Below are 13,880 nucleotides of genomic sequence, written 5' to 3' on the forward strand. Positions count from 1 at the left end.
CCATGTTGCAGCGGGGTGTTTTATCTGTAATGTAGCAACTTCAGTACAGCAACTTGTTACAATTTTTTTGTTAACGCGGAAACGGGTTCAGGAGAAGGGGAGTGACGCTGTGGATTGGATTTTTGTACGTTACCTCCCCGATACAACCTCTCGGAGATCCCTTAATCTTTTAAAATAAAGTCCTTGCACTTCCTTGTGCAACATTACAATGCAGAAAATATCAGAGCTCCGGCTGAAACCACTCCACATGTCATCGTTTCCTAAGTCTAATTTGTTGCGTTAGCTTCTGACGTTGCGATGGGCGTGTGGTATTGAGAAAGAAGGTCAGCGGAATAGATTGACGCCTATTTTAGTTTACACAGAGAGAGAGAGTGTGTGTAAGAAAAAGATCAGGGCGGGTGAACTCACAGGAGCAAGAAGGTTGTGGAACTTGCTGTGCGGGCAGAGCGTGTTTGCAGGTAGGAGAAAATACCCTTCCGATCAAAATCTGATTTGTTTTCTTCCCCGAAACGACGTATCAGTCAGTGCTCAATGCTTCGTTCTTCCTCCCCCAGCAAGCAATGGCACATTCGCTAAAGATCGCAGCCCCTTGTTTGAAAATGGGCTCTGTTTCTCCTCCGATAGGCGGGGGTGCTGCTGTGGGAATCTGTAACCCAGTGAATACAAGACGTTCGAAACTCGAAGGAGCAGGCAGTTTGCCAGATCTCCTGTTCCCTTGCAGTTCTTGTGTTAGCCATTGCCTGCTTGAAACTCTTCCATTTTTAAAAAAAATCCAGGGCGACTACACTTTTCTCTCTCTGGGGGGTTTGCCAGATCTCCTGTTCCCTTGCAGTTCTTGTGTTAGCCATTGCCTGTTTGAAACTCTTCCATTTTTTAAAAAAAAATCCAAAGTGACTACACTTTTCTCTCTCTGGGGGGGGGGGACGTTTTTCACTGAATTCCTGAGTCTAGGATAGCCAAGTGGCAACAGCCTGTAGTGTAAAATCCCAGTGCTGAGCTAGTTGAGAATTCTGCAGTCCCCTCTGAACACTAAACTGCAAGGCTGTGTGCGTGTAAAACTGCTGATTATTATTTCCTCACAGTCTGGTCCTACCTTGAGAATGCATTCTGGTGCAATCCTACTTGATAAACAAGTGAGAAGCATGTTTTAGAGAGAGAGAGAAAAAAAATTAAATCAACCTAATTAGATGTATGACTGTGATAACTGAAGTCTTCTGGCCAAGAGATAGGTGCACTACTGATTTATCACAAGATCCTCAAGGTTTTTAATGACAGTATTAAACCTCAAAGCAACTGGGATGGAGAGGGGAGTCTCCAGCATTATCACATCTAGCACCTTCAGGGTATTAAGGAGTTGGTCTGTCCTCCTGTTTTAATTTTTTTAAAAGTTACAGATTTATTTTGACATTATGACACACCTCTGGAGCAAATGAGACTTGAACCTGAACTTTCTGGCCTAGAGGTAGGAACTCTACCACTCTGCATGAGTTATACAGCATGAGTCTTTGAAGGGGGTGTGACGAATTGGGGAGGTCATACAGCCTATGTAAACACACCCAGCCCCTTCAGGGTATTATGGTGTAGGCCTGCCCTGCTGGTTTCATTTTAAACAGAAAGTTATTGAATGGAATTACCAGTTCCACCTCACACTGGGTGGTATGGATCTTTTATAAAACATTGGATCAGCCTCAACTTTATTCATGCCCTGTTAGCCCAGCATTTGTTGTGCATCCCTAGTTGCCCCTTTGAACTGAGTGGGATTCTAGGCCATGTCAGTTCTAATTAAGAGTCAACCACATTGCTCTGAATTTGGAGTCATTGCAGGCCAGAGCCAGATAAGGATGGTTGAGTTCCTGTCCTAAATTACATTTGCCAGAGTTGGACGGTTTGAGCTATAGGGAGAGGCTGGATCTATTTTCCATGGAGTGTCAGAGGTGAGGGGATGCCCTTTTAGAAGTTTGTAAAATCGTGAGGGGCATGGATAGGATGAATAGTCAAGGTCTTTTTTTCTGGGATGGGGGGAGTCCAAAATTAGAGGGCATAGGTTTATGGTGAGAGGGGAAAGATTTAAAAGGGAACTAAGGGGCAAATTTTTCACGCAGTGGGTGGTGCGTGTATGGGATGAGCTGCCAGAGGAAGTGGTGGAGGCTGGTACAATTGCAACATTTAAAAGGCATCTGGATGGGGATATGAATAGGAAGGGTTTGGAGGGAGATGAGCGAAATGCTGGCAAATGGGATTTGATTAATTTAGGTTAGCAAGGATGAGTCTGACTGAAGGGTCTGTTTCCATGCTGTGCAGCTCTGTCTCTGACTCTACTGAACCAACAATAGTATATCCAATTCAGGGCACCATATTTTAAGAAGGATATAAAACCTTTGGAGAGGTTGTAGAAAAGATTGATAAAATATTTCCAGAATGAGGGATCTTTTAGTTGCAGGGATCTATTGAAGAAACTGGGCTGGCTTCCTTTGAGAAGGGAAGGTCAAGAGGAGATTTGTTTGAGGTATTCAAAGGCATGAGGAGTTGCGATAAAAATCACTTGGCAGAAGGCTTGACAACCAATGAATGGCAAAAGAGCCAAAGCCAAAATGATATGATACACTTTTTTTATACCGTGAGGTTAGTTGTATCTGGAATGCACTGAAAAGGTGATGGAGACCAATTCAATCAGAGCTTTTGAAATGAATTGAATAAACCCCACCTGGACAGTGACAGCAGGGAGTTTTCCTTTGTGCCAAAAACAGAAAACCCTGGGAAAACTGTACAGGTTCAGAAGAATGGTCACTGGACCCCAAATGTTACCTCTGATTTCTCACCACAGATGCTGCCACACCTGCTGAGTTTTTTTCAGCAGTTTGTTTTGGTTTTTGATTTCCAGCATTCGCGTTTCTTTTGGTATGTATTTCTCCTTAATGCCATGACCGATATCTATTTCCCCAGTAATACTACAGAAAAGGATTACCTGTTGTCTACTACATTGCTGTTCTTGGGAGCTTGTTGTGTGGAAACTGGACAGGAAATATTTAGCTGGGAGTTAGATGAGCTAAGCTGTTCTTGCAGTTGCTAACATAACTTTGATGACTTGAATGGCCATCTTCAATGCTGTTAAGTGTTCTGTTATTACCTTTGATTGTCCACAGGATATTACTATATTTCAAGGGTCATTTATAATTTAAAATATTCCTAGGTCTGACCTCCTTAAAGGTTAGAAAATAGTTAGTTTTGTTGAAAAGAACTGGTTAGGACCAGTGCAGCTTGTTCTTGCCTCTGTTCAGAGCAGGTATGAACGAGTTCAAAGCCAGGCTGCAATCATAAAGTTAATAAACCAAGAACCACTTGCCAGAGAGACAGTTCATCATGTTGTAGAATGTGTCTTGACAAGCACCACTTTGTGTTGGGCTAAAAATATTTGGCTCCCTTGTAAGAAGCAGAGCTGAACATTAACAGAAACTCTGTCAGTCAAGAGCTTCATTTGTAGAAGCTCATGTGGTCATGCAGCTCATGTCTTGAGGTACCATTGTTTACAATTTACTTTGTCACTCTTAGAGTCATAGAGATGTACAGCACGGAAACAGACCCTTTGGTCCAACTTGTCCATGCCAACCAAATATCCCAACCCAATCTAGTCCCACCTGCCAGCACCTGGCCCATATCTCTCCAAACCCTTCCTATTCATATCCCCATCCAGATGCCTTTTAAATATTGCAATTGTACTAACCTCCACCACTTCCTCTGGCAGCTCATTCCATATACGTACCACCCTCTGCGTGAAAAAGTTGCCCCTTAGGTCTTTTTTTTTTATCTTTCCCCTCTCACCCTAAACCTATGCCCTCTCGTTCTGGGCCCCCCCACCCCAGGGAAAAGAGTTTGTCTATTTATCTTATCCATGCTCCTCACGATTTTATAAACCTCTATAGGGTCACCCCTCAGCCTCCAACCCTCCAGGGAAAACAGCCCTAGCCTATTCAACCTCTCCCTATAGCTCAAATTCTCCAACCCTGGCAAGATCCTTGTAAATCTTTTCTGAACCATTTCAAGTTTCACAATATCTTTCCGATTGGAAGGAAATCACACATTATTCCAACAGTGGCCTAACCAATGTCCTGTACAGCAGCAACATGACCTCCTAACTCCTGTACTCGATACTCTGACCAATAAAGGAAATCATACCAAACATCTTCTGTGCTATCCTATCCCTTCAATGTACATACGTTAGACTGTTAAAACTGTTCTCACAACGTGGCCACAATTGGCAATTCCCTTCTCTCAGGCTCATAACACAAACCGTTAATGTTTCTGCTGCAATGGAGAAGATTTACTTTTTTATCAGGCATTTTCTGTCTGTTTTTAATAGATGGAGCAAAACTATTTGAGCTGGAAGAGTTTGGTTATTCTGCTGAATTGCCAAAGGAAAGTAGCAGCCAGACTTGGTTCAAACTGATTTGCTAAGCTGCAATGGTCTTTTTGCTAAACTGCAATGGTCTTTTTTTTTAACTGAAGACCTTCTGGGTGAATATTGCTGGTTTGGCTGAATGTCTACTCTCACCCTTCAAACCTTTTCAGTCAAACAGAGAGTGGCTGAGCTCTTGGACTCTGAGGTTGTCACTATCCCTTAGCCCCAAAATTCCAGACAGGGAAATAAAATCAGTCAAGATTCCTGTTTTGTTTAATGGATATGTAGTTACTCCGGGGATATTGGGATGAGGACAAAATCTGTCCTCTGTCCTCTTGCCTACCATCTCTACAGCTCATCAACTTGGTCAGTGCTGACTGTGGAATGGTAGGGAGGTTGTGGAATGGTAGGGAGGTTGTGGAATGTCCCAAAGGGATTGTGGTGCATATGGAGCCATTCTCCCTGAAGAGTGATGTGTGTAGGAGGATTGTTACTTTGATGCTTGTTTATCTAACCCAACAGGAAGTATTTTTCCCAAAAATATATTTTCAATAATATTTGTAAAAGTGTACCACCTAACAGTTCAAATTTGACATTGTATAAAGTGCAATACAGATTGTTTGTTCCAAACTAGTATTTGGAGTTGCCACATACCATTTCTTTATTGTTTCATGGGAGGTAGACTGGAAAAGCTAGTGTTTGTTATCAAACCCTTGATCTGAGTGGCTCTCTTGGTTATTTCAGAAGGCTGTTAAGAATTAAGAATGTTGCTGTGAAGTTGGTATCACGTCTAGGTCAGACTGGGTAAAGATTGTTTTTAGAAGATATTTGTTCATGGGACATGGGCATTGCTGGTTGAGCTAGCATTTTATTGCATAACCTTGATTGTCCAGAGGGCATTTAGGAGTCAGTCACGTTGTTATATGTCTGGAGTCATGTGTAAGTCAGACTGGATAAAGATGGTAAGATTTCCTTCACTAAAGGACCAAATAAGTTTTAGTGAACCAGTTGGGTTTTTCCAGGAAACGTGACTGGTTAGATGAATTCAAATGTAGCTATCTGCCATGGTCAGATTTGAACCGATGTCCCCAGATCATTAGCCTGAACTTCTGGATTATTAATCTAATGACATTACCTCTATGCAAGCAGCTCCCTAAAGGACATTAGTGAACCAGGTGAATTTTTACGACAGGTTATGGTAGTCTCATGGTCACCGTAACAGAGATTAGCATTATGTTCACGTTTTCTAAACTTCTGTTAATGAATTTGAATTTCACCAGCTGCAATGGTGGGATTTGGACCTGTCTTGGCAAGACAGTAGCTTGGGTCACTGTCACTACCACTGTTGGTCCATCGGTCTTGCTGCTTTTTGACTTTCCATTATTGGTTTATTTGCGTATATCTTTCATGGCATATGGTATCAGGTGCATCCAGTCTGAAGGATTTTACACAGGTTCCAGCCCCTTCCGTAGACTGTGGCAAGAAGGCCTTTAAGGTGGCTTTTCCCCATCGCCACTTTGCCGCAGCTATTCCCAGCTTTAGTGCAGCCCTCAGCACCGAGAGGCTGCAGAATGAGTGTGTGAGAGAATCCCTTAAGTGGCCTGACCTAGTAAATCATGTTCTATCATAATTTTGAAATTATGGTCAGCATGAGTGTTTAGTTGTATGTTTTGTTGCTTCTTCTTTTCTGATATTTTGATTGCAATAATCTTTAACTAAATAGAGTGGACGTAAATATTAATTTTAATGGAAATTATTGGTTCCACTGATGGCACTCTGAGTCTTGTCTCTTGATTATAGTGTCTGCGTTAAAAGCAATGAAAAATTACCGCTTCTGAAAGGAGACCATGTGCCATGTATTCCCGAATCATTCACGTTTTCCCATGACTAACCCACCTACCTTACATATCCCTGGGCACAACAGGGCAATTATTTTAGCTGTGCCAGTCCGCCTAACCTGCACTTCCTTTGGACTGTGGGAGCACCCAGCATGCAGGCACGGGGAGAATATGCCAACTCCACACAGACAGTTGCCCGAGGGTGGAATCAAACCCGGGTCCCTGGCGCTGTGAAGCAACAGTGCTAACCATTGAGCCACTGTGCTGCCATGGTGAAAAATTCCCAAAAAATGCCAAATATACCCCTTACTTCCATTCTAAAATGGCACTAACAATGCAAATTAAACAAGACTTAAAGCACCAAATGAAGGAAAAAGAAAACCAATTGTTACAATCCATCATTCTCACAATGTCGGAAAATATCCCAATTTCCTGAAGTGATATACTTTTCCCTCTATTGAAATTCTTTCCTTATGAGCCTTTGATCTGATCAGATGTGGGAGCAGCAGGTTGAAAAAGGAATAACTAAAATTAAACTTTTCCTTGCAATGAGATAATAAGAGCAGACTCCTTTAAAACATACTAATGGTAGAAGTAAGGCTTTTCTCTGTTGTCTCTGGCGCTGACCAAGAACAGGAAGCCTTTCTAATGGTTTGGGTCTTTAGTTGGCCTTGTAGCTTCTGGCAGAACTAGGAAAACTGAGAAGTAGGATTTAATAGAGTGAAAAGTTCCCGTGCTTACCACTTATCAATAAATTTGCTAGAAAGTGATGGGAAGCTAATCAGTGGCTTTGAGACCCTGCAAACCCACCACTATGTTGCTCCAACCAACTTCTCTCCTCAACCTTATGGAAGTCTCTTGGTGTTCAGAACAAGATGCAACATTATCTAACTTTAGGAGCGCAACAGGAGGTAATACCTTGTGAGTCACGGGTGGATCACAGAATTACAAAATGGTTACAGCGCAGAAGGAGGCCATTTGGCCCCTCAAGCCCACACTAGTTCTATTAACCAGTGCAAATCTCCTGCCTTTTACCCATACCTCTTCGCACCACTTCTATCAAAATCATTATCTGATGCCCCATTGAATGCCCCACACTTGGTGAATTAATTTCACCTTTCAAGAGGTGGTAGATTTCTGGCCTGGAATGGATGTTTTAGGTATTTCACACAAGAAAATTGTTGCCATCTCAAAAATACTTTTGCTCGTTGAGTAAACCATGGAAGACTGTTGAATTCAGCCCCAAATCACCCCCTGTTCTGGAATAATGTCTCTCTCCTAAAACTGATCCTGTTTATTTCTCTGATGCAAGTAGCTGATTGAAATAATCTTCTAGCTTTTGTTTTGATCTGTTATGTGGTCAGTGGACTGAGCAATGTTTTCATGAAACACAAAGATCAGGCAAGTTCCAGGTTTGACCTGGGCAGTACTGGCCTCAGCTGGGAATGCAATCGACTATTACGTGCGACCTTGACATCTCTGCACGTGTATCGAGAAGCAGAAAAAAAACATCAGCCAGGTCTCCCCTGCCAGCTTCCAACAAAAGTGAATTGAAACCTCACCCTGGCATTTTGCGTGAATCATTCTTGTATTGTGGAGAAGCAGAATGCTTCACAAGCTCAGTTCCTGTGCCCTATCTTCGACTCCTCGCTCTTTCAACTCTCCTCTGCTGACAATGCCACTCAGGAATTACCCCCCATCCTTTCAGTCCTGTTTGGTGAAAGTTTGATCAACCCTTCCTAATGTTTCGTCTGTTTTTCGGAAGTTAGAGGGACCACCGTAATGACACTTGGTGACCGCAGACCATAATGCAGTCCTGGTATGATACCTTCTTCAGTTTCGCTTCGATAACATCAGGAAGCAATTCCATCCACGCAGGGTGGTGGAGTGATGGACCAACCTCTCATTAGAAAACAGAGAGGATTCATGGGACAATCAAAACTTCAAATTTTGTTTGGTAAAATTCTATTGAACTAAAGGCTAAGGAAGTAAGAATGGATGGAATTAAAATATGGATCAGCATGATAGGTTTGTGCGTCCAAATTGTCTACATTTAGTCCTACGTTTCTGTGTGACCCAAGAGATAAGCTTAATACATATAATCCAGGAAGTGCATGCCATTGATAGGGAGAGTCATTTTGTTTACATAGGAACCTCGATTATCTGAACATCGATTATCCAAAATTCGGATAACCTGAAAAAGATCGCAAGATCCCAATGCGTGACTGAACTGTGTTATCCAGCATTCGATTATCTGAACATTCGATTATCCGAACAAAATATTCCCTGCCCGTGTCATTTGGATAATCCTCTGTATTTACCTATGGGATGTGGGTGTCACTGGCTGGGCATTTATTGTCCATCCCTAGTTGCCATTGAGGTGTCGGTGAGCTGCCTTCTTGAACCACTGCTGTCCCTGGGCTGTAGGTGTACCCACACTACTGTTAGGGAATTCCAGGATTTTGATCTTTTGACTCTGAAGGAAAGGCGGGATCATTCCAAAAGGTAAGTGGCTTAGAGGAGAACTTGCCAGGGGGTGATGTTCCCATATATGTGCTGCCCTTGTCCTGCTAGATGGAAATGTTCATGGATTTGGAAAGTGCTGACTCAGGAGCCTTGGTGAATTTCTGCAGCTTGTTCTGCTGCTAATGAGCGTCGGTGGGGGAGGGACTGGATATTTTTGGAAAATGTATTATCAATAGATTCCTCCCTCTATACGAAAAAGAATTGTAATGTTTAACTTTTAACTTTGTTTCTTTACTTTTCCAGTTGGTACCTAGGTAGCCTTGTATCTGAGACAGTACTGGGAATGCCCACATTGTACATTTTTCAGTATTCTTGTGTATTTCTGTTCTGTAGTACATGTGACAGTAAAACCAAATTCAAATTTAACACGTGCATTCTGCCTGAAGCCAGGTCCTCAGCATTTTGTCTGTTAATGCTTCATCCTGAGCTGTTTCTCTTTGCGTTTTTAATTTGCGGTGATTTTTGCCATTGCTTTCCACCCTCGAGGCAGGGAAAGGAGGCAGGTCCCAAGTCTACCTTGCGTGGGATGGGAATTGAATCCCTTGCTTTTGGAATTATTCCACAGCATCTTCTAATCAACTGGCATATCTCCCTCCCACCATGTATAGTGTAACTGATTAATTGTGTTTTTGAAAAGATGAGGGATCTCATTTTAACTGGGCACATACAGAATGCTTTGCATTGTCTGGATTTTTTTTCTGTAGATGATGTAGTAATAGCAGAGAGGACGCTAAGGTGTGTAAGTGCATTGCACTGACTGAGTGTTGCTTTTTCATGAGACGGTCAATATTATATGTAGGTTCAGGAATGAAAGAACAGACCAAACTTAAACCACTGGAGACATGTCAGTATTTTCCAACCCTCACCACAAGCTTGCAAGGGTGAGTGGAAATTTCTACAGATCGGGTCATTGAAGAGACTGCATGTGTCAGACAATTGCACATTCAGTCAACTCACCGTTAAGCACTGAAGTAATCCTTGTATGTTTACTTTTAATATTGCAAGTATGACTGCTGGCTGGTGGGCCAACGCCACATTTTAAAATGAATCTGTGCTATAAATCCACTCTTTACACTTCTCCTGGAACTGTGTTCACGCACTGTCCCAAAGTTGTGAACAACAAACAGGATTTGCTCCCATTTTACCTACTGTTGTGGAAACAAATTCCTTTTTTTGAACTTGTCTTAATTGTGGTCTGTGCATGACGAAAGAATTTCGATATTAGCTGAATCTTCAATACTTGATCCAGGCCAATGATTTTCAAGTCTTCCCTGGGGTCACCTGAAAATATTGAGGTTACTCCTCCTGGACTCTGTCCCATCAATTGAAACAGACCTGCAACTACCTCAGATGGAGAAACTGTAACGTTGCAGCAAGTCTGTTGTTACTACACAGAAACAGGAGGAAGCCACTCGGAATCCAACAAAGACAGGGAACAATAGGGACTAAGAGAACATTTCACTGCCCTCTTCATGGTGTTGGCAGCTGAATGCTGTTCAACCTTGTCTCATGGTTCAAGAGTGTGTTACAGATCTCCTGGCACTCCTTAGCAATTCTCCAGTATCTTGGACAACATTCTCCCCTCAGCCAGTACTGCAAACAGGTCACTGTCAATCAGCTTGTCTTTATTTGAGGGATGTGTCTGCTCTGACTCACTGTAAAGGTAAAGTTACCATAGTCTAACCAGACTGTAGGATTCCTCTCTCTCTCTCTCTCTCTCTCTGAGGCAGGACTGTTGGTGCTTTAACTCTAGGGTCACCACACCTCGGGGGAGGAGTGGGGTTGAGAAGGGAAGTTGTTGTGGTGACCTGAGCCAGTGCAGGAACTGGAACCCACCCTGTTTAGAGTCACTCTGCATCACCAACTAGCCGTTCAACTAATTGAACTAACTGACCCTACACACGGTGGTTGGTGTGAACAAAAGCTTAAAGTGCCACAAATACTCAAAAGTCAGGCAGCATCGGTAGGAGAGAACTACAGTTAATTTTTCAAGTTGGCTCTTCATTAGAAGATCTTGTTCTCGTGAGTAGAATGTTTGCCTTTGAGTCAGAAGGTCACGAGTACACTCTAGGGGCCAGAGTAGAGAAACAAATCTGATTACATTTTCCAGTTTGGGGTGAAAACAGGAAACAACATGGGAGACAGTCATCAATGTGCTGGGAAAAAAAAAATTAAGTTTGCACAGGATGTGGGTGTTGCTGGAAAATCAGGTATTTGTTGTTGTTTCCTGCATGTGCGTGACTGGGTGTCAGTCAGCCACTTTCTTCAGCCATTGTAGTTCTCGTGGCCTCCATCATGTCGTTCGGAAGGGAATTAGTGTTTTGATCCTACAATATTCAAAGGACAGCAATTATAGTTCCAAGTCAGGATGGTGTGAAGTTTGGACGGGAACTTGCGGTTGCAGGTGTTCCCTTGCAAGTGCTGCCCTTGTCCTTCCAGATGGTAGAAGTTATAGGATTGGAAAGTGCTGATGACAGAGCTTTGGTGAACTGCTACAGTGGATTTGTAGATGGTACCCTCTGCTGTAACTGTACTTAAGGGGAGTGAGTGAATATTGAAAGTGGTAAACAATGCACTGTTTTGTCCAAGGTGTTCTTGTACTCAACCAGGCAAGAGGACAATATTCCATCCATCTCCTGGCCTGTGTCTCAAGGTGAGGGATGTGACCTGAGTGATTAAAGCAAGAATTTTTATTTTCATTTCTGTCCTGGAAAAGGCAGTGGTAGCTCTGACCTATAACACTTCCCTCAAGAACACTGGGCCAAAGTGAGAGAAGTCAAAGGCGAGGTTGTTCTACGTGAGAGCGAGTTTAGCCACGTGGAAGAAGGCGGAGACTGGGTGATGAAAGCAAACGATTGGAACCAAGTAAAGCAAGTGGAAGGTGGAAGTGGTGTCAGGTTCAAATAGGCAGAGGCCTCTTCATCAAATAAACAAATCCACCTTTGTCAAAAGTTTCATAACGTTGTTGTCAGGTTGGATCATCTGACAGAATGGAATGCCCACATTTCTTTTGAAGTAACATGGCAGCAATTATATAGTTCTCTGACTTCAAACTTGTGCTGGGAAGACCTTGACATTTCAACACTTTGCGACATGACTAAAAGAAAGTGTTCATTATTTTAAGCCTTACACTGGGGTTAAATCGGAGATATCTTTTGTTAAGCAAATATTAAGAAAAATGGGCCAAAGGCAGGTATAAAGAGTCCAACCACACACTGTTATCAAGGGGCTGAATGGCCTACTCCTGTTCCTGTTTCTAAAAGTGAAGAGTTAGGAGCTCAGGTGGGATTGTGAACTGGAATCCTGGGGTCCCCGGATTCTGAACCAATATGGAACCCTAACCAAGTTACTGTGCTCCCTATGACCCCTATCTTTGCAGCACTCCCCACCCCCAACCCCAACTCTCTCATTCCTTACTGAGGGCTCCCAACAATGTTTAAACCTTGAAATGAAGTCACCGTGGAGAAAATGTTTGGAAAGCACTGCCTTGTACGGTGCTATGATCTTTACACGTGAAACCAGAACTCCCTTCACCAGCAAAATTTTGACTGGCAGTGACAATTTACTAGTTGCCTATTCTGCACTGTGTGGCTTCTCAATGCAAATGGGTGTCAGATTACCTGGCAGAACCACACCTTTTTCAAAGAACGTTCCTGCACATATTTGTCTGCCAGTGCTTGTATTGCTAGGCTGTAGATTATCAACAGACCATCAGCGGAACACAGCTGTGTCTATGTAAATGGCAGTTGCTACATTTCCCTCTGAATTTGACATCATATTGTTTATCTCTGCTTTTTGCTTTCTCAGAAAAGTATTTCTGCTATTTTACACTCACCAGTACTTGTTGGTCATCATGCCTTTGATGTTAATACTGTGTGCCGATCTCTTTATGCTAATGCTTAACCTAGGATTTATAAAATGTTAGCTCCTGGATTTCTTGTCCACCTCCTTGTGGAATGTGCCTTTTTGAGGTCTGGAGCTGTTTTTGTCAAGATTTATCCTGAGCAGTTCCATGATGCAAAACTCTGTGAATTGTCCACACTGAGACTAATATTAACCGGAGCTGAACAAAGACTGAAGTTCAAAGAAGACATTCTGTGTGAAAGTTGCTGGTCTTCCAGTACAACGATTTGTCCTTGACCAAATATTGCAGACTGAAGCCTTCCAAGGTCCAGGACCCTGTATTGAGGGATGCACTAATGCTTGGGGCTACAGAGACTCCATGGGGAAAGGGTACTGTCTACAGCTTTTCATGATGTGGAGGTGCTGGTGTTGGACTGGGGTGAACAAGATCAGAAGTCACAGGTTGATAGTCCAACAGGTTTGTTTGAAATCAGAAACTTTCAGAGCACAGCTCCTTCATCAGGTCATAGAGCTGGACTGCATGGAAACAGACCCTTTGATCCAACTCATCCATGCCGACCAGATATCCTAACCTAATCTAGTCCCTTTTTCCAGTGCTTGGCCTGTATCCCTCTAAATCCTTTCGATTCATATTCCTATCCAAATGCCTTTTAAATGTTGTAATTGTACCAGCCTCCACCACTTCTTCTGGCAGCTCATTTCATACACACACCACCCTCTGCATGAAAACGTTGCCCCTTAGATCCCTTTTAAATATTTCCCCTCTTGCCCTAAACCTATGACCTCTCGTTCTGGACTCCCCCACCCAGATTTTGTCTATTTATCCTATCCATGCACCTCATGATTTTATAAACCACTATTAGGTCTCTCCTCAGCTTCTGACATTCCAGGGAAAACAGCCCCAGCCTACTCAGCCTCTCCCTATAGCTCAAATCTTCCAACCCTGGCAAGATCCTTGTAAGTCTTTTCTGAATACTTTCAAGTTACACAACATCCTTCCTATAAGAGAGACCAGAATTGCACGTAATATTGCAACAGTGGCCTAACCAATGTTCTGTACAGCCGCAACATGATCCTCCCCAACTCCTATACTCAGTGCTCTGACCAATAAAGGCTAGGATACAAAACTCCTTCTTTATTATCCTACCTACCTGCGACTCCACTTCCAAGGAACTATGAACCTGCACTCCAAGGTCTCTTTGTTCAGCAACACTTCCCCAAGAACTTACCATTAAGTGTCAAAGTCCTATTCTGAT

General features: G+C 42.8%; 1 protein-coding gene across 2 annotated transcripts in view; it reads left to right on the forward strand.

Annotated features, from left to right (window-relative positions):
* The first annotated feature begins 341 nt into the window (after positions 1–341).
* Positions 342–13,880, forward strand: part of anxa11a (annexin A11a) — a 76,099-nt gene continuing 62,560 nt past the window's right edge. For both annotated transcript variants that reach the window (XM_043679054.1, XM_043679055.1), the window contains exon 1: positions 342–458. The gene's annotated coding sequence lies outside the window, so the exon portion shown is untranslated. The remainder of the gene's footprint in view (positions 459–13,880) is intronic.

Source organism: Chiloscyllium plagiosum, chromosome 38, assembly GCF_004010195.1.
Source record: "Chiloscyllium plagiosum isolate BGI_BamShark_2017 chromosome 38, ASM401019v2, whole genome shotgun sequence".
Taxonomy (NCBI): domain Eukaryota; kingdom Metazoa; phylum Chordata; class Chondrichthyes; order Orectolobiformes; family Hemiscylliidae; genus Chiloscyllium; species Chiloscyllium plagiosum.